Raw genomic sequence first — 21,967 nt, 5'->3', positions numbered from 1 at the left:
GAGAGAACTGAGCAACAAAACTATCTTACTTGATGCTAAGGGGGACATATATGTAGGCACAGATAATCAAGATGGTTCGACTGGACATTTTAAACCTTGCTTACATGGGATATAGCAGATCAGAGACTAGTAAGGGCAAGGAAAAGTAATATACATATTATGTATATATAATATACATATATATACATACATATATATACATATATATGTATAGATATATATATATGCAGGGTACTACTGCACAGATGCCAGAGTTTCCTGACAAAAGCAAGTAATATTGACAGACCAATAGTAACCAGAAAATATTCAGACAACAGAAATGAGGAGAGAAAGAAAACAAGGCAGTTGGCAGACAAAAAAATTCTCCACAGACCAAGATGGTATGAACCAAGATGGTGCTCAATTGATGAAGGTGAGAACCAAGATGAAGAGGAAAGCAACGAGGAAAGAAAAGAAGCTGTGAGTAGCTAGAAACAGGAAGTGACCATTTGGGTTACTGTCTCAGACAAAGGGTTCCTATCTGTGCCTGCTATAGTGTGTGTGTGTGTGTGTGTGTGTGTGTGTGTGTGTGTGTGTGTGTGTGTACACATGAGCACAAAATAAGAGCTGTTAAAAAGAATAGAGTTATAGCACAGAAGACATTTCACATGCTGTCCACATAAATCCAGGATTCAGCTAGCTTGCTACACGGCAAGAGCAATTCTGTTTCTTGGACCATGTGGCCTTTATTTCCACTAGCATGCACTACCTGCAGTGCCATGTGCCACAGGAGAGCTCAATTAGGCAAACACATACCAGCAGGGTATAATATGCACAGTTATTTGAGCTTCGTGCTGAGCCCTGGTGGACAAGGGAGTGAATAATTTTGCTCACAAAGGCTTAATACTCTGAGTCATACTCCCTTTTGGCAGTCAGTCTTGACACTTTTTCCACTTTCTAGTATTTTTCTAGCACCTTTCAGTATTCTTAAGAAAGCAAAAGCCTTCCACAGACATTCACAATGAGGCCTCAAAGACTTGCTTTTGAATTCGTTCTCATTAATATTTATATTTATTAAGAAGTATATAATATACTTGTATATTATAGGTATATTATATACTCATTAAGTAAATATATACTTATTGAAGTAAGTATATTTACTATCTACAGATACTATATGCTATCAAAACACATATACTATCCAAAACCAGAAAAGTATGAGCATATGGATATTTGTAATTTAAATATGGAACTAGCTCTTACATTTGAATTCTATTTATGGTTTCCCAAGAACCTTATTGTTACATTGAAACTAACTCCTTGAACTGTGTGTCTTGACCCCATATGGGGTGATGTGGACTTCCACATATATAAAATTTGGGGGGTCTTGAAAAATTTGGCAACAGTAACAGGTTTCAGAATCAACCATATACTGAATCTAAAGTGTTTCTGACAATAATCACCCATGTTATCTTTCTGGGGCAAAAAAGAGGCTATGACTGGCAAAGGTTTAAGAATTCCATAGGACCAGAGTAATAGCACAGCATTGGGGTTTGCTTTGCATGCACCTAACCCAGAATGAACCTGGGTTTGATCGCCACCATCCCATATGGTCCCCCTAGCCTGCCAGGAACTGTTTGTGAGTGCAGAGCCAGGAGTGCCACCAGCCGTGGCCCAAAACAAAAACAAAGGAAGAAGAAGAAATCTGATATTGAGAAATCTAAGCACAACGGTTACTAAGTAACTATAGAGCCAGGATTTTGGTGTCCACATAATGGTAAAATCGGGCACTCTCCCTTACAATAGAATCCCTAATCTATTTTATTTTAACTCAGATGTTGTTGCATGTTAAAAGCATAGCAAGATTGTATAATATTGTTGATTCTGTGAAGAGCCACAGTGAGGAGACATAGCTATTACACTAAACCCTCAGGCCAGCATCATTACTACTTCTATTTTAAAAGGAGAAACTGGGCTTAGAGAAGTGAAGTGACTTTATCATTATCTTCCTAAATACTAAGCTTTATGTAGGTATATGTATACATTTATACAGGTATCATTTATGGTCTACACACAAAATAGTAGCATTTCAAGAGTCTACTCAAAAAAGCTATAAACATATTGATCAGATAATTATAAAATTTCATTTTTTTAAATTTGCAAAGGTAGATCTTAAATAATCAAGCTATAATAAAGGAACTTTGAAAATACAAAGGCACAGCTATACTTCAGTTCAGAAGAAGAAAAGCATTCTATAAATTTTTTATCAACAAAGGTCAATCAGTTCATTGCCTTCCTGAGGTACTCCTAACAACATGCTGTGTGAAAGACTCATTAAATACATTAGCAGGCAGAAGAACTGTGATTACTGAGAACAATTTATGTTTATAAAAAAACTTGAGAAAAAAAGTCTTAAAAAAAAAAAGAGCACAATCCTCACAAATTGAGGGAGAAATAGAGAAGGGTACCAAGACCAAACAGTCGTATGAACAACGAGTAGAAATAAAAAATGATCAGACTTAAATACCAAATTCAAAGCCAAGGACAAAAAGAATCGATACCCAATCTACAACAAGCTAGACACAGAGGGGACCACTTATATTAGCGGGGGGGGGGGGGCGGCAAAGGAAGGGGAATGAGATGCATGCTGGGAACAGGGGTGGAGGGAGGACAACATTGGTGGTGGGAGTGCTCCTGATTCAATGTCACTATGTACCTAAAGTATTACTGTGAAAGATTTGTAATCCACTTTGGTCGAGAGAAAAAGAAAAAGAAAAAAAAGAGCACAGCCCATTTTTCTACCATTCAGTTATTTCCTAGCTCTGTGGTATTAAGCAAGTCACTTAACCTTGTGAGATTTCAGTCTTTTCACTTGCAAAAGACGAACCTCAGAAGATATGCTGTTTCCCATTGACCTCTTCCAGTAATACGACTGACTCAAATTGGTGGAAGAATTAAATTTATGCCACAGGAGTAGCTCTCAGCTCCTCAAATGAGTGGGATACTTTACAATCGAACCTTATTCGTTGTACTTGACAATTAAAGGCAATTGGGCAAAATGAATCTATTGGTTAATCACAATACTCAACGCCTGCATAGCACTTTGCAATATGTCAGATACCATTCTGAGCCTTACACATCTTTAACCCATATAGTTCTCACAGCTGCATGCCCAGTAAGCATTTAATGAACAAGAAAATAATCTTAAAGAGACTTCTCAGTATGTGCTAATCCAACTATAGAATCTGTGCCCTTGATCTCCAGACAGAGGGATCACACAATGCAGTTGCTTTCCAAATGTCCAGACCTGCTTTCTAAGTCTTTGGCTATTAGCACCACTTTCTCACTGATTTTTATCTAGCTTGGTTCATTTTCTAATCTCTGACAGCTACTTCCCACAGATTTCCTCAGGCCAAATGTCCCCACACATTTCCAGGAGAGGACGGTCTGGGGAACTACCACAGAGTGGTGAATGCTATTTAGCAGCATGAGCCCTTCTGCCAGTTTCTTTAGGGTAAACTTTTCATAACCCAACACAATGTCCTAAATCAACCTTCACAAGGTAAGTGAAAATTTGTATTTTTTTCAGAGGGTGGCTGGGCAGAGAAATTAATTTATTTAAGTTATCATTCACTTGTCCATGACACAGGCAGACACTAATAACAGAAAAATCCAACCTAAGAAGCAAAAGAAGTAACAAATAAGTAAACTCATTGTCAAAACAACTGGTTTGGAAATGCACTAGCTGGGAGTATATCTAATGATGAAAGGCACTTAAACCTTTGGAGGTGGGCACGGTGGTTTATAAAGACATGGAAATGTGACCCTATTATATTCTTGAAACTTAGAGCTTTGTAAACTGGTATTAAATAATACAAGATTAATTAAAATTATTAGGTAACCGATGCTTCTTTTATTCAAGTTTATAGCTGTAAAACTGTCAAAGCACAAAATACAGTGAATATTCAAGCCTCTAGAATATTTAGGAATTTCTGAGAGAAACAAAATCTCAAAATTTTACTGAAAAAAAAAAGAGGTTTAGAAAGATAAAAATTTTTAAAGGAAAAGATGTTGAAAGTTTGGATGAAGATTTTGAATCAAGAAATGAAGTAATCTGGTAGTAAATGTGCAATAGTGACGGGTGGTCTATGTTCTATGATTGAAACTCAATCATGAATGATTTTGTAGCCAAGTGCTTAAATAAAGTAATTATACTTTTAATAAATGAAAAAGAAATGAAGTAAACTTATAATTGGGTAACACAAGTTTTTCAAATAGCAAGATGGCAGCCAATGGATTTGAATGAAGCTTTACTGAAGTCACATTCATTTTAAAGAAACAGCATGGGTGATGTCAATTCTAACACAAATACATCTAAGTCATCATGTGAACTAAAGTATTTATCTGTGTATTTCATTATACTGGTGTGATAAGATGACTTCTTCATTCCAGAGCACACATACTAAGACGTAACTTCATTATACCACTGTCAGAATATTTAGCTCTTTGTAAAATGCATAAGCATGAAATATGACCATACCAATGGGACGGGGGGGGGGTGAACCACACCTGGCAGTACTCAGGGATTATTCCTGAAATTACTGTGCCAGAAATCACTCCTGGCAGGCTTGAGGGACCATATGGAATGCCTGGGATAGAACCTGGGTCCATCCTGGATCTGCAGCGTGCAAGACAAAGGCCCTATGGCTGTGCTATTACTCCGGCCCCAATACCAAATGATTTTGGTATTTTTCCTTAGATGATCCTAATTTATTTTTTAGCAGTATACTTTTTAACCCCACTGTTAATAGAACTGTAAACCATCTGAATGATGGGATATGGGGATGAGGGGACAGATTCAATTGCATTATACTGTAAAAGTAACTAAAGTAATCTCATACACACCAAAAAGAATAGTCCTCATAATTAAATGCTAGTTGCTGTTAGTTTCACAATGACAAATTTATCTTGAAAATATTGGTTATCCCAATGATTTATGAAAACTGTCTCTTCTCGTCTATGTAGAAAAATTAACTTTAGACCTTGCTATCTCAAAAATCCAATTGTGTAAGATCTACATGTGAAACCTAAAATTATATTGCTAAAAGTCTATTGAAAACAAAATAAGTATTTATTTACTTTAAAATGTGGCCATACATGGCTGTACTTCTGAATCTGTACATAGGGATCACTCCTGGTGATTTCAGGGAATCACAGGGGGTGCCAGAGATCAAACCCAAATTGGTCTGTATACAAAGCAAGTGCCCTACCTGCTGTACTATCTTGTCCCAAAAATGAAACTTTCATGTATCCAATAAAAGCTTTTACCAAGAAACTCATAAAGATGAAACATTTGGAATAACTTTTGATTAATTCAAACTAATTTGAACCAATCTTTATAAAAGGAGAATAGAGGAGATTGTGTGATATAATGGTCCAATAAAAGACCTTGGACTTTAAGACCATTTAACCACCAAAGCTTCAAATTCTTTCTGCCTTATTGTTCCATCAGGAAGGTCAATGTCCCCAAGAGAGCAAAACAAACAAACAAAAAAAACCCACAAACCTAAAACCCAAAACTGTGGTGCATGAATGTGCTATGAAAAGGAACAAGTAAATAATCAGAGATGCAAAAGAAAATACTTGTCTAAATATTTTTTTAGATACTATTTTTTTTATCTTAGATAAAAAAAAAAATGGAAAGGGCCACCTCCAGGGAAAACCAGTTAGTCGGCAATGTATACTTTTTCCATTTCAAATTATGCATCCATAATAATACAGTTCCCTCAAAAAAATGATTTTCAAATGCGACTATTATCTGGGTTGAGCTACAAGGAAGATTAGAGCTGCATATGGAGTTGAACCTTATCATATATGCTTTTATTAAATTCATAAATATTAGAAGCATATAAAATTATCAATCTCAGTACACAGAGAGAATGTGTATAATTTTATACCTTAGTTTTAAATTTCTGCTATGTTTCAATTCTACAGAACATCCAGGCTGGAGAGATTATACCGACTCCAAGGCACCTGCATGCCATATGGTTCCCCAAGACTGCCAGGAGCGATTTCTGAGCATGTAGCCAGGAATAACCCCTGAGTACTGCTGGGTGTAACCCAAAAACCAAAATAAATAAATAAATAAATACACATAATATCTATACCTACACCCCAAAGTAAGTTAGATAAATTGAAAATTCATTATACCTTTTAGAAGTCCTTTTAGGACTTTTGAGGGAGTCTTTTTGCTTTACAAATAGACAATGGTTTATTCATGTAGCATCAATCTACAAATCAAAACTTTGCTTCTGATGTCATACAATGACAAAAATAATGTAGAGAATAAATGAGTAAATGAGAAGAAACCAATCCTGGTGAGATGTAACAAGGGAATATGCAAGAGAAGTCATTCGGGTAGTACTACCAATCCTTTCTTCACATATTTCTGAAGGCTGTTTGCCCTTTAATTTGTTATTTTCCCCAAGGTTTCAAATAGTAGTCTTGTTTAACCAAAGGAAGGCTAAACACTAGGAGGAAATTTTCTGAAAAGCCTACCTACAGGATATCTGATCCCTAGGAACAGCAGGGCTGGTAGTACTGAAGGGGTGTATGGGAGACTTTGTTTGTTTATTTTCTGCTAGGGAAGTATTTGTTTTCTGGGTAAGTCTGTTTCTTCTTTCTTAGATCTGGGAGTGTCTTTGTCTGTTCTTACCCTGAGAGTGATCTTTCCCCCTAAGTGCACAGCTGTCTGAAAACAAATTTGCTCTTGATTTGTCATTGAGTCAATAGGAGTCTACTGAGAAATACTTTACACATGGGTGTCTCCAAGCCAGGCAGAGCAGATTATGTACTGACCCATGAGGCAGGGATGGACAAACAAAGGATATGGTCCAGGTTTAAAAAGAATATACAAACTCAGTCAGTTTCTCACTAAATAGTATTCTGGACCCTGATTAAATGACTGGCACCTACTATGATAGAGCAGAGGAGAAATCCACAACTATGCTGGGAAAGGTCCATTTCATATAGAGAGCTAAAGTTCAATTCTACATATATTTGCCTGTTTGTATTACTTCTACTATAATGATCTGGCATTGGTACAACAGAACATAATCAAAGCAAATGTCTTAAAAAATAGAGTAATTTTCATATTCAACAAATGAATGCAATCATTCTATTTCTAACCCTCTCTTCTGACTCATTTCACTCCTTATAATATTTTGCATACATATCTATAGATAAACAAATTTCATGACTTCATTTTTTTAACAGATGCTTGTATCTTCAGTAACAATATTGGAAACCACAGTATCTAAAAGGAAAAAAAAAGGAAGAATGAGAGGAAGAGGAGAGAGAGGCAGGCAAAGGGGAATGTAAGGAGGATGGCAGGGGAAAACTGGGCCTTTAGTGGGAAATCATACATGGCGAAGGAGGGTGTTGGACTTTATATGACTGAAATTCAATCATGAGTAACTTTTTAAATATGTATTTTATGGTGATTAAATTAAAAGATATTTTTAAATAAGGCTTTATTCCAAGAATATTTCCCATAACTAGCAAAAGCATATAGAATATAAAGAAAATCCCACATTAGACAAGAAGGTAGAAACAACTAATGCACTGCTCATAGATTTCAAAATCAATGAATGCACTGTCCCAAGAACTATATTTAAAGATATAGGAATTTTATTTTCTTCCTTATTGATATAATGAATAATAGAATATACTTAAACATTTATTAGTATATTAGGCTTTCAAATATTATCTCATTTCTAAACAATCTTAAAAGTTATATACATAATATTTTTCCTTTTTCATAGATGAAGAAACTTTGGCTAAACAAGATCAAAGATATAAAGCCAGATCATTTGATTCAGAACCAGTATTGTTTTCTGTTTTGTTGTTATTTGTTTGTTTTCTATTTGTTTGGGGGTCACACACAGACAGTACTTGGGGCTTATCTTAGCTCTGCACTCAGAGATCACTCCTGGTAGGACTCAGGGGACCATATATGATGCTGGTGATCAAACTTAGCCGGGTCTGCCTTGTGTTTTTTGTTTGTTTTTGTTTTATTTTGTTTTGTTTTGAGTCACAACCAGTGGCAGTCAGGGGTTACTTCTGGCTCTGTGCTCAGAAATTACTCCTGTCAGGCTCGGAAGATCATATGAGATGCCGGGGATCAAACCCAGGTCTGTCCCAGGACGGCTGCATGCAAGGCCACTGTGCTATTGCTCCGGACCCTTGGTCTGCCTAGTGATGTAGCTCCAGAACCAGGGTTTGTTTTTTGTTTTGTTTTTTTTTTTTGTTTTTTGGTTTGGGGGCCAACACCCTGTGGCACTCAGAAGTTACTCCAGGCAGGGTCATATGGGATCCCCCTGGCAGGGGATCATGTAGAATTGAACTGGGATCAGTCAGGAATTGAATCTGAATCAGTCAAGTGCCAGGAGGCATTTGCCTTATAGGCTGTGCTATTGTCCCAGAACCAGTATTCTTTTTATGTGTGTGGTTTTTGGGTCACACCCGGCAGCGCTCAGGGGTTATTCCTGGCTCCAGGCTCAGAAATTGCTCCTGGCAAGCACAGGGGACCATACGGGGCGCCGGGGATTTGAACCGATGACCTCCTGCATGAAAGGCAAACACCTTACCTCAATGCTATCTCTCTGGCCCCAGAACCAGTATTCTTGATCTGCAACAATTCTGCAAGCTAACTTTCTTTAAAAAAATACCTAAATTCTTTCTATTATTAAAAGAATACCACATATTATTATTCATTCGATTATATTATGTCAAAGAACATACAATTATCAATAAAAATTATTTGACTCATAAAAATGGAAATTTTGCATTATTCAACTTAATTATTATCAAGACATAAAACAGCATGTGTCTAACCTCAACACAGCATCTAAATTGATGTATACATTTGGACAAATCACATTACATTTCTAGTTTTGACTTTCTTCACACCATAAAATGAACAAGTTGAGCTGTATTTGTCTTTATGTTCTCTTCTAGCTCTATGAGGGAAGGAAGAAAAGAAACACCATAATTTGTTTGTTCAATAATCATGTTTTGAGTATCAATAATGTGCCAAACACTGTTCTATTTGCCTTTTTTTAATTTTGGGGCTCAGTGTTTACTCAGAGATCACTCATGACAGGTGGGGGGGTGGGGCTTATGCAGTGTCAGAGATAGCCTGGATCAGCCATGTGCAAGGCAAGTGCCTTACTTCCTGTACTGTCTCTCTGGCCACAGTTTTTCACTTTTGTTTAAAATTCATTGCCATTCAAGGGCACTAGCTTCCTCTGACCCCACATGTTAGACACAGACAAGTTTAAGAATCCTTGGTTGTCAGTTATTTAGGGAAATGAGGGTGAGATTATGGAGGCTGCTTCTGCATTATCACAACTCCACAGCAGAAGAGAAACCCAAAAGATCAGACACCATTCAGAGGTCAAGAGATAATGAGGGGTGTGGCAGAGGAAATGGTAATGTGCAGACAAAGGGATATCTTCCAAAACAAAGACATAGGCAACAACTGACTCATAATGACTTCCACAAAACGATTCTTCTCTTTTCTAGATTTCACTAGCTCTCCCCACAAACATAGACAGAAAGACAAAGAGAGATTAGAAAAGTATGAGTGTTCAACTTTTCTGCATAGAGCGTTGAGCATCTAGTCACACATCCTGCAAAAATTAAAGATTAGAAGCAGGGAGGGTAGAGGGTTATAGGAAAACAATGAATGATAAAATTGAAGATGATTTAATTTAAAACTGGCCTTATGAGCCAGGAATTTTTCAACTCTCTTCAGCTATCTATAAAACAAATACTGGGATAGATAACCTTTTGGTACCAGTCCTATTCTAAAAGTTGACCAATGCTTTATCATCATCATGTTTACTCTCTACTTTGCCATCTGTTCCCTTTTGCACTGGCCAGTGGAAACAGCAAGCAATTGTTTTACAACATACCTACAACAGCTTTTCAAATATATACTTAAAGACTCATAAGTGCCCACTTGAATCCTTGTCTTCTGGCTCTCATCAAACACCCAAATGAAGCTCTGTAGTTAGAAGGGAAAGTGTGGGGTCCTATGACTGAAACATGATCTCCTAATGAAGGGAACAGCTACAAAAGGGTGCTTTCTCAACCTTTGGATTTGAGAAAGACCTGCAACACCCTATCTTATATCCTGGGAATTCTACCAGCTGTTATGGTAATACAAAAGATGCAAGAAAACAACCTTGATTTACCAGAAGTCAAGATCAAACCTACAAGGGCAGGAGAGATTGCATGGAGGTAGGGTGTTTGCCTTGCATGCAGAAGGACGGTAGTTTGAATCCCGCATTCCATATGGTCCCCTGTACCTGCCAGGAGCAATTTCTGAGTGTAGAGCCAGGACTAACCTCTGAACAATGATGGATGTGACCCAAGCGCACGCGCACACACACACACACACACACACACACACACACACACACAAACCTACAGAGTAGGTAATTGGTGTATTCTACAGGAAAAGTGTTAGTATGTACTAAATTTAGGTGCTGAAAATGTCAAAGGAAGCCAGTAAACAAGGTTAGAGGGTGTGGCCTAAATGAGAGATTAATCAGCAGATTAATCAGAAAGATTGCCAGGGAAACCCTAGTAACAATCCACCTCTAATTGATGTTAATCTTCAAATTAGCAAAACTTTGCCCTTTGCCAATGAAGCTAAAAAAATCTCTGAAACCGGAAAGATCTCTTTGGCAGAGCAGCAGAGACAGCTAACAAGCAAAAAATTTTCAGGTTCTATTGTAGATTTGAGTTCATTTAAATGCCTATGTTATGCCAATCAGATCTGCATCCCTCAGAGTAGATACTCTGGTGTGATGTTGGAATGTTATATGCATGGAACAGTATTAACAACACTATTGTAAATCACAGTGCTTCAAATTAAACAAAATGTAGGCAAAGGACTTGTATAGGCATTTATCCAAACAAGATAGATAGATAGATAGATAGATAGATAGATAGATAGATAGATAGATAGATAGATAGATAGATAGATAGATAGATGATAGATAGGTAGGTAGATAGACAGACATACAGAGAGATAAGTACATGAAAAGATTATGAACATTAGTTATTAGCAAAGTACAAATCAAAACTATGAGATACTCCTCACACTCATTCACATGACTACTATCAAAATAGCAGCACTAGCAACAACAGCAACAGCAACAACAACAGGGGCCAGAGAGATAGCATAGTGATAGGGCATTTGCTTTGCATGCACCTGACCCAGGACAGACCTGGGTTTGATTCCCAGCACCCCATATGGTCCCCCGAGTCTGTTAGGAGCAATTTCTTTTTTTTTTTTTTTTTTTGGTTTTTGGGCCACAGCTGGCGGTGCTCAGGGGTTACTCCTGGCTGTCTGCTCAGAAATAGCTCCTGGCAGGCATGGGGGACCATATGGGACACCGGGATTCGAACCAACCACCTTTGGTCCTGGATCGGCTGCTTGCAAGGCAAACACCGCTGTGCTATCTCTCCATGTCAGGAGCAATTTCTAAGCACAGAGCCAGGAGTAACTCCTGAGTGCAGTCAGGTGTGGCCCCAAACCCCCCAAAATTAATAAATACTAAAAATAATAACAATAGAGCCAAAGAGATAGTACAGCAAATAAGGTGCTTTTCTTGTACAGTCAACCTGGGTTTGAATCCCCACACAGAATTTAGTCCCCATAGCCAGGATTGATCTCTGTCTGAGCACAGGTCAAGAGTAATAAGTCTTAAGCATGGATAGGTATAGCTCCAAAACAACCAATAACAAAATAACTATAATAAAGTATTGGGAAAGATATACAGAAATTAGAACTTTTGTTAGAATCTAAAATGGTAGAGCAACTGTGGAATTAGTAGAGTAGTTCCTAAAAATTAAAACAAAGAATTACCAAATAATCCAGTGATTCAATTCATTCAAAAACTGAAAGCAGTCTCAATGATGTCTTTTTATATCTATGCTTATGGTAGAATTAAAAATGTGTAAGTAATCCAATTATACACTGAAAGGTGAGCATATAAGAAAGATATGATATATACATATAATAAAATATTGCTATTTAAAAAGAAAGAAAAAATTGATATGTGCTACATCATAAACTAAACCTGAACATCATATGAGCCAGTCACACACACACACACACACACACACACACACAAATATCCTCACTTATATGTGTTAGTATGAGCAAACCAGAGAGACATAACAAGATGGTGATTGCCATGGAGTAAGAGAAGTGGAAGATCAGGACATTAGTCAAAAAACAGCTTTTACTTTTTTCATTCCCTTTCTCCATTTTCTTCTCTCAATTTTTTCCCATACCCAGTTTACTCCTACCTCTGTGCTCAGGGATCACCCGTGTGGGTACTTGGGAAGTGAGATATGTCATATGTGTAAGCCCTGAGCACCTCTGGATATGGTCCAAAAACCAAACCAAAAACTTATATGTGGGTTTGTATGAGAAAAGCAGTAAGTCTAGCAGAGCAAAAGCCATAATGTTATTATTACTTCCACCATTCCTAAATCTGTTATCAGCAGTACATGCAATCCATCAAGGATAAAACCTTGCATTTCATTCTCTGAAATGATGATGGCCTGGTTCCAGGTTAAACATCTGCTATTTTATGTGGTGGATCTGGGGACCAGGAAATGGCTCATGGTCTGAAAAAGTCTGCTTTGCATGCATAATGCCTTGAAGTCAAACCCTTTTTACTGCCTATGTGTTCTGATCATGGGTCTGGCAATTCTGCCATCTTCAATACCCAGCACTGTAAAAGAGTTCTCACTATAGTATGCCAGAAAACAACACAACTAATTATACAAGCAACACAACAGGACAGGCAACACAGTCAAGAGTATGACTGTGACTCTTCTACCCTCACAACCATGTGTGTGAGTACCACAGTTTGAACATGCAAGTGTGCAGCCACAGGTCAGCACTAGAGCCAGAATGTGTGCAAGCAGTACTGCTCAAGACAATGATCAATGGTGAACAATATGCATGCATCACAACTGAAGGAGTTCAATCCCCAGCAAGTACCATAGCTGAGTGTGCAGCAATATAACTGATGTGTGACTCCCTGTGGATGTGAAAGCCAAGTGTGATGAGCATAAGTGTGTTCAGCACAATAAGAATATTAATGGAAGGAAAGAGGAGAGGGTAATTTTTTTAAAGTAAGGGTCAGAGTGATGATACAGTAGATAGGGCACTTGTCATGCACATAGCTGACCCTGGTTCTATCCCTAGAACACTATGTAGTTAGTTCCCTGAATTGTGCCAGAGTGATCCCTGAACACAGCCAGAAATAAGCCCTGAGCATAGCCTAGGGTGGTCCCAAAACAAAATAAATAAGTAGGGTTATTTTTTAAACTTATTTAAAAAAAAAAGAAAAAAAAAAAAAAGCTGAGCTTGAGTGATAGTATAATGGTTAGGGCATACAACAATGCAGCCACCAGTACAGTGAATGGTTCCCTGTCTGGAGTAACTGCCAGGAATAACTCCTGAGCAAAGAGTCAGGAATAAGTTCTGAATATAGCTAGGTGTGGCTCAAAAACCAATAAGGAATATGTTTTTCTGGAATAAAACACATAACATGATCTGTTTTTTCCCCATATAGTTCTATTTTGAAAAACAATAGTGTGGACCAGAGAAGTAAGATACTTGCCTTGCAAATGGGCAACCTGAATTCAATCCCTAGCACCACATATGTTCCCACAAGACCTACCAGGAATGAGACCTGAGCACAGAGTCAAGAGTAAGCCCTGAGCACTGCTCGGTGTGGCCACAAAACAAAAAGCAAAACAACAATGTTTCATTTTCAAATAAAACAGATTATTTACAAAACTATCCGTGCCCCAAATTGTTTTGAAAACCAACAGAATGCTAGAACATACCTCCTCTGTTCCCCACCCCATCACAGTGACTGCAGTGTGCTTGCTGAGAACAGCAGTAAGCGTACTGTATCTAAAGTGTGCTAAAAATACTAAAGATTTGTATGATGTACAGTCTAAAAGCGGAATGCTAGGAGATCCACATACTGGGCAAAGCAGTCACAGCAGACATCACCTTTAAACTATACCAACACAAACATCCCCAAATTTCCAACTTGATATCAGAAGAAAAACTTCCCCAAACTTAATGAAGGCAGACTTTTTCCATTAAAGAAAAACAAAAAATAGCTCAGGTAATGACTGCATTCAGAGCACTGATAAGGAGTCATACTTGAGCTAGAATTCCAGGGCTACCACTACATATCTGTGTGAATGGGCAAATATTGACTTCTGCTAGTTACATTTCTATATCTACATTATATGGCTTAAAATTCCTGCCTGTGAGCATCATTGTGAGAACTAAAGGAAATGAAATGTCAAACATCGAGCTGCTATCTGAAATGCTAGGAATGCCATGGGATGAATGTCCTGTGCACAGTTTGGCCAGGGAAAATGTCACAAGAAAATTAACTCCTAATTAAAAGAAAGTAGAACTATGGCAATTATTGATTCTGGCTTTTCTAAGATCCTAGCTCTGATAATAGATGTTACTTTGGGGCTGGGGAGATAGCATGGAGATAGGGCATTTGCCTTGCATGCAGAAGGACGGTGGTTTGAATCCCGGCATCCCATATGGTCCCCGGAGCCTGCCAGGGGTGATTTCTGAGCATAGAGCCAGGAGTAATCCCTGAGCGCCACTGCCGGGTGTGACCCAAAAACCAACAACAACAAAAAAATAGTTGTTACTTTAAGAAAAAATAAAACACATCTTTCTAATAGCTCATTGTTTTTTCTCATGCTTTATAGTAGAAAATCATCAGGAAGCTTTCTGCATTATGTTACAAGGTACCAATATCCTGTATTACATGTAATCCATATAGTTTAAGAGTTAGGACTATCGAGTAAAAACTGATAACCTCTATGAGTCTTTAATGTCTCTAAAATTTTAGAAAGAAAGGAAAGGGGGGGAAGGGAGGGGGGAGATAAAGGAAAGGGAAAGGAAGAGAAGGGAAGGGGAAATTATTAAGAGAGGAAGGAAGGAAGAAAGGAAGGAAGGAAGGAAGGAAGGAAGGAAGGAAGGAAGGAAGGAAGGAAGGAAGGAAGGAAGGAAGGAAGGAAGGAAGGAAGGAAGGGAGGAAGGGAGGGAGGGAAGAAGGAAGGGAGGGAGGGAGGGAGGGAGGGAAGAAGGAAGGAAGGGAGGGAGGGAGGGAGGAAGGAAGGGAGGTGTGTTGTGAACCCTTCTCAAATGCAATCTCAGATATCAGTCAAGAACTTAACATCAAGTACATATTTCTAAGAAAAAGTCACCTCAGTCTTGCCATGTCAATTCTTTTCTGCACACACAAGAACAAAACTGCATAATTAACTATGGAGTTAATAGCACTGACTATTCACCTTTTTTTTTTTTGGCCACACCTGGCAGTGCTCAGGGGTTACTCCTGGCTCTGTGCTCAGAAATCACTCCTAGCAGGCTCAGAGGACCATATGGGACGCTGGGGATCAAACCCAGGTTGTCCGCATGCCAGGCAAAAGCCATATCCACTGTGCTATCGCTCCATTTTATTTTAAAATAGGAAGACCATGTGGTGGGGCAGGGGTTGGTGTTGATGGGGGACATATGGTGCTATGCTAGGATCAAAGTCAGTAATGTACACAATCTTCAGTTATTCCACTGGCCCTTTTCAATTCTTAAAGACAGTCAGTACATTAAAATTATTTTCTTTTTCTAAGGGTCAGAGAGACAATATAATAAATAGGGTGCTTGCCTTACATGCAGCTAATCCCATTTTAATCCCTGGTACCACATATGGTCTCCTGAGAATTATCAGGAGTGATCCCTGAGCACCATCAGAAATGATCTCTGAGTACAGATCAATGAGTAAGGCCTCGATGTAGTCAGATAGTTAGATGTGGCCCCCAAACAAAACCTAAAGATAGGACCTTTGGGACATTAGTGGAGAGAAGTGGGTACTCTGGTGGTAGAATCATATGTGCACGAAGCTACCATGAATAGTGTTGTAAACATGGTATCTCAGTAAATGTGGGGGGAAATAAAGTATAACAAAATAATAAAAGATTTTAAAGTAGGGCCCGGAGAGATAGCACAGCAGCGTTTGCCTTGCAAGCAGCTGATCCAGGACCAAAGGTGGTTGGTTCGAATCCCGGTGTCCCATATGGTCCCCCGTGCTTGCCAGGAGCTATTTCTGAGCAGACAGCCAGGAGTAACCCCTGAGCACAGACGGGTGTGGCCCAAAAACAACAACAACAACAAAAACAAAAAGATTTTAAAGTAGTAAATATAAATTAGTGCTTCAAAATATATACAATCGGTACCTCTGTACAATTCAACCCACTGAGTCTCTTTGGGATACCTGTGGCTATAAAGTACATAAATATTAATAATACAAAAGATATGTAATGAAGGCAATAAAAAGAATGTGCTAAACACTAACTCAGAGACATGGAATGAAATTTTTTTGCTGTGATGAACAAGGAAAATATGGTCAAGAATTAACACAGAACTGTAATCTGAAGGATAGTAAAAAAGGCACATGACAGGTAGATCTCAGCAAGGGAAATAAAAGTCTTCTCCCAAAATACATATGCAATACATGGTTCTTCAGGGACAGGGGAATATAGTAAAACTGAAGACAAGTTCCATAGAAGGAGAACACAGGAGATAAGAATGAGTAAGAGGGCCAGAGTGATAGTTAGATGGCACATAGGTGACCAGTTTGATATTCCATACCACATATGGTATCCAGAGCACTGCCAAGTGTGATCCCTTAGCATTTCCAGGCATGACTCCAATCATGCACACACACACACCCCCCAAAAAAGATGAGTAACAGAAACACCAATAATGTATTACAAGTGGTAGATATTCAATCCCTTGTACAGACTGTATGCCACCAACTCAATGTGGGCTTAGTGACTCCTCCAGTGACATTAGCCAAAAGAAAATAATAATGGGCCAGGATCAGATCCAAAGGTATTAAATGTCAGATAAAGAAAGTTCTTCTTTATGCAGAAGGTGATAGGATGTCCAGATATATATAGATATAGATATAGATATATATGTGATATGAATGCATGTATATGTTATTTTTTTACTTTTTAAATCATGTTCCAAATAAAGGAAAGGAGTGATTACAAGTTGTAGGGCCAAGATTTCCTCAGTAGATCTCATAAGAGCCAAAGGAGAACTAGTAGTAGTGGAAAATAGGTGTCATGTGGTAACATTAGAAAGGATGTTATAACACTACTCCTGGGAAAGACCATAAAAAAATTAGTCAAATCGCAGGGGCCGGGCGGTGGCGCTGGAGGTAAGGTGCCTGCCTTGCCTGCGCTAACCTAGGACGGACCGCGGTTCAATCCCCCGGAGTCCCATATGGTCCCCCAAGAAGCCAGGAGCAACTTCTGAGCGCATAGCCAGGAGTAACCCCTGAGCGTCACAGGGTGTGGCCCAAAAACAAAAAAATCAAAAAAAAAAATTAGTCAAATCAAATAAAAATCAAAGTTATTTAATTTGTTTGGGGGTGGATAGGTTTAGGCCAAAACTATCAGAGCTTACTCCTGGCTCTATACTCAGGGATCATTCCTGGCAGGATTGTGGGGATTACATGTGGGCCAGGGATTGAACCAGGCAAATGCTTAACCCCTGTACTAGTCTGCCCCCTCCCCAGACTAACAGTTCTTAACCTGAATTAAAAAGGAGGTTTGCATATTGAAACAGCAATGCCTTGAAGGGCAGCAAGATTAAAGGTGAAAACAAATAGCATAGCAGAGAATTCAGTAACCATGTCTGAAATTCTCAGGCATGAGGAGGTGGGTGCTCAAGAGAGAGGTTGTAATCATAAACAGGGAAGTCACCTGCCTGCAGGCTTGGCTGCAGTGATGAGAGTGGTTGAATTCCAGCAAGAGCAGGAATGCTGGGAAAAGCACAAAGAGGAAACAAATGACCCCTGTCCTTGACAACTAAAAAGAGAAAAATGACAGTTAGGTTGGAAAAACAACATTCATGTGCTCTGTTGGGAAAGAGATCAGGAAAGGGAATTATCAGCCTAGCCACCCACTGTAAGAAATGGAGGTGACCAGGACAGAGTAAATGGAATAGAGGTAGAAACTGACCCTTTGGTCTTTGCCAGCCAACCATATAAGCCAGGAAAGGCAGAAACTGTATGAGCCAAGGGTCTGTAGACCAAAGGAAGGGGTGCGGGATTCCAAAGGCTGAGACTCGAGAAAAAGATGGAACATTTCCTTTGGGTTAGCCCAAAGAAGAGAGATAGCTGTGAGGGCACTGTCTAAACAACCAGAGCATACATTGAGACCCCTTCTCTCTCCCCTGAGCTGCCAGTGATAACGTGAAGCTGGGAAGCCTGGATATTCTTCATAGTTCCAAAGGAGAGTGATAATTATGCACAGTAGCTGGCAGCCTGGTGTATGCTAAGTAAATCTAAACAGTGAGTAAGCCTACAACAGACCATCCTGGGCTTATCCCCCACCACATGGGCCTTAAAGAGCTAGAGATCCAATTTCCAGTAACAGTTGCTCCTCCCCACATTTCTGTGAATAAGTCAAAGTTGCCTAGTTGAGGTAGTTGGCTGATTTCACCCATCAGTGACCATTTCCTGGTGTCTTTTGTTCCTCTTGGGAGAAAGGACAAGGACCAGAGCTTATTCTGTCCAGGGTCCTCCCTGAGGCATTTTCCCTAGAATTTACACAGAACCTGAGTAACAAGCATTTCAGAGAAGCCAATCTCTACACAGGAGATCCGTAGGTAATTATCTATTCTGTCTTAAGCAAAGGTAAGAGAGCTCTTAAACTTGGTAGAAAGGCAGCAACACATACACACCTGCACACAAGTGTTCTGCAGCCATGTTACCACATACAAATCCTGACTCCCTGATTCATGAGCTTTATGATCTAAGTCAACTTACTCAACTCCTATGCCTCTGTTTTCTCATCCATAAAATGGGTTTAGTAATAGTATCTATATCATAAAGTTGTGCTGAGGATTAAATGAGTTAATTCATGGAAAGAACTTAAAGGCTGATGCACAGTAAGTGTTCAATAATTGCTGAAAACTGTTATGATTTTATATGAGTCCCATTATAAAGCCAGACGATAAAGCCAGAAATAGCATCTCATATCACTAATAAGGAAATTGAATCAGAGAGGGGGAAACATTTGCTAGTTTCCACACAGTTCAGAACACAGGCCTTGAAGGAAGTCTAATCTCCTCAATGAGAAGGTGAGAGTTCTCCAAGATTGTCCAGTCTCTCCCCCTCTCTCTGGGGCCTCAGTTCTCAGGCTTGCATTGAGCATGAATCTGTGCCCACCACACTATATCTTGTTTTTTTTCAGGCTGTTCTTACACTTCACATCTCCTTTCAATTGTATCAGACAACACTGGATCAAGCTTCCCTCTCTTTTGGCATGTGACTATCAACATCTTGCATACAGTGGCTATCTTTTCCATAGATTTTGAATCTAGAACATGTAATAAACTGAGTAAATTCACAGAATTTGTTGTGACTCTTGCATCCATAGCTGATATTTTTCCCACTAGAGCAAGTGGTACCCTTTAGTAACCATGTTAACTGTTTATTAATAGTTTAAAAACTGTGGTGACAAATTTCACCAAAGATAAACTGACCAGACTGTACTTAAATTTTCAATTTAACTTAAATTTGAGTTCATTATGCCTATAGGTACATCACCTACAAGGTACACCCTTCAGATATGGTACCTCTGGTTTCAAAGACAAAATCTGACTCTACTGAAGAATTTTTCCTAAATTTCATTTTCCCCATCAGAAGGACCTGGGTCTTGACACATGAAGACTGGGAAATCTTACTCCAAATCTAAGGAGAGATGCTTTAAGGCAGGGGTCACAAACTCGTGGCCCTCCGTACAATATTTTGTGGCCCTGCCCAAGAGGAATCTTTTTTTGTTTTGTTTCGTTTTGTTTTATTTGTTTGGGTCACACCCTCCAATGTTCAAGGCTTACTACTGACTTTGCACTCAAGAATCACCCCGACTTTGCTTCCTGTGGTGCCCAGGTAAATTGAGTTTGAGACCCCTGCAAGGATATTAAAACCTGAGTCTTCTCTCAGCCTGTTAGCCTGTGATTTTTCTGTTCTAGACAACCCAGAGACAAATCCTGGAGAAAAAAGTGCTAGATAAAAAAAAAAGGAGAACACCTCTTCCATTCTCACACCCACACAGACCAAGCAAAGCTGCACTTGGTTTCCTGGTAGAGTCACATTTGGCAGAATTTAACAGATGGAGATGCATCCTCGGCTTTCAGCCACCCCTAGTTTGGATGGGGGAAACAGGTAATCTTTACCACCCTCAGGTACCTCTAGTAACCAAGGCTAATTTACCCTAGGGACTGCCCCCAAGGGGCTTGGATACATGTTCAATTTTCCCTTGGGTCTGGAGAAAGCAGACAACACTCAGGAAAACATAAACACAGACCTAGAAACACATAAACACACTTGGGTCTCACCCTTGCTGTGAGAGAGAGAAAAGGGCCGCCCGGCTACTTTCAATTTGACTAGAGATGATAGCTTTGAGGGCCAATCTTTGCACCCTCTCCCCACCCCCCGGAAATTCAGAGACTGCTAACCACAACAGTGAGTGCTGAGGAGAGAGAATGTCTAAAAAGCACTAAACAAGTACATGCATTGGGTGTCAATGATTCCTCAAAATTTATAATTAATTAGTTCTGGAGATAGGAGTAAGAAACTTAAAGAGTCATTCTTTCTAGGCCCAAACCTGAATCATTTTGCTAAATACTCACCCGAATTCTTTATTGAAAAGTGACTATATATATATGTATATATATATATAATGACAAATACACTTAACTTCACACACATCATTTTTGGAATAATTTGTTTATACTGTAGCCATATTCACAAATTACTTTATGAAATCACCATTTCCAACACCAATGTACCATCAATTATATGTCTGAAATTGTGGCACCACTCTAAAAGTACCTCTTCAAACACTTTAAAATGTCAGTCACAACCACAAACCCATGTGAGTATGCCTTCAACTAACCTCAACTCCATCTTTCATACTTTGGAAGCTATTACTCTTCTTAAGAGAAATCTAGTTACTGTATTTATCATATTGAAATGGTTACATTGGTTTCTTGTAGCTCCCAAGGCAAAAAAGCAAGATTTTTGCCAAATTTTTCAAAATATCACAGGAAACATTTCTAGCTAGAACTTCTTTGTCATATGTGTCCACTCAGCAGTCTCTTTTTATTCCCAGAGTATCTCAGAAATTCCCTAATTCCAAGTTAATAGATGTGAAAATTCCTCAAGGTCTTCTTTCTACCTCATTCAATTCTACCTTAAGCAAACTCCTACTAGAACTGATTCTACCTTTCATCCATCTGTCACCTTCTTAGAAATCTATTCTATTTGCAATCTCACATTAAGCTTCAGGCATTTCTCCTAATTTATCATATTGCATTACTTTATTATTATTGCTTTTAATAATAGCATTTTCATCATTGTTTTTAATTCCCAGATCTGGTTACCAATTTAATGATTAGATGAAAACCAAGTAAAGAATAAAACTGGGCCCAGAGAGATAGCACAGCGGTGTTTGCCTTGCAAGCAGCCGATGCAGGACCAAAGGTGGTTGGTTCGAATCCCGGTGTCCCATATGGTCCCCCGTGCCTACCAGGAGCTATTTCTGAGCAGACAGCCAGGAATAACCCCTGAGCACCACCGGGTGTGGCCCAAGAACCAAAAATAAATAAATAAATAAATAAAACTAATACAATCAATTCCAGTTTTCTCTAGTTTGGAACTAAAATATCTATAAGATTAGCTACATACATTTATGAAATTCAGTCATATAACAGCAACAATGGGGAACTGCTGAAGAGTCAACAGAGGAAATCAAGAGCAAGTAGCAGAAA

General features: G+C 38.8%; 1 protein-coding gene across 5 annotated transcripts in view; it reads right to left on the bottom strand.

The window, feature by feature from the left end:
- Nucleotides 1-21,967, bottom strand: part of SYTL2 (synaptotagmin like 2) — a 122,032-nt gene that overhangs the window by 85,726 nt on the left and 14,339 nt on the right. The gene's annotated exons all lie outside the window — the stretch shown is intronic.

The sequence above is a fragment of the Suncus etruscus genome, chromosome 9 (genome assembly GCF_024139225.1).
Source record: "Suncus etruscus isolate mSunEtr1 chromosome 9, mSunEtr1.pri.cur, whole genome shotgun sequence".
In the NCBI taxonomy this organism is placed as follows: Eukaryota; Metazoa; Chordata; class Mammalia; order Eulipotyphla; family Soricidae; genus Suncus; species Suncus etruscus.
The sequence above is the reverse complement of the archived record's forward strand: the minus strand, read 5'-3'. Positions and strand labels throughout refer to the sequence as shown.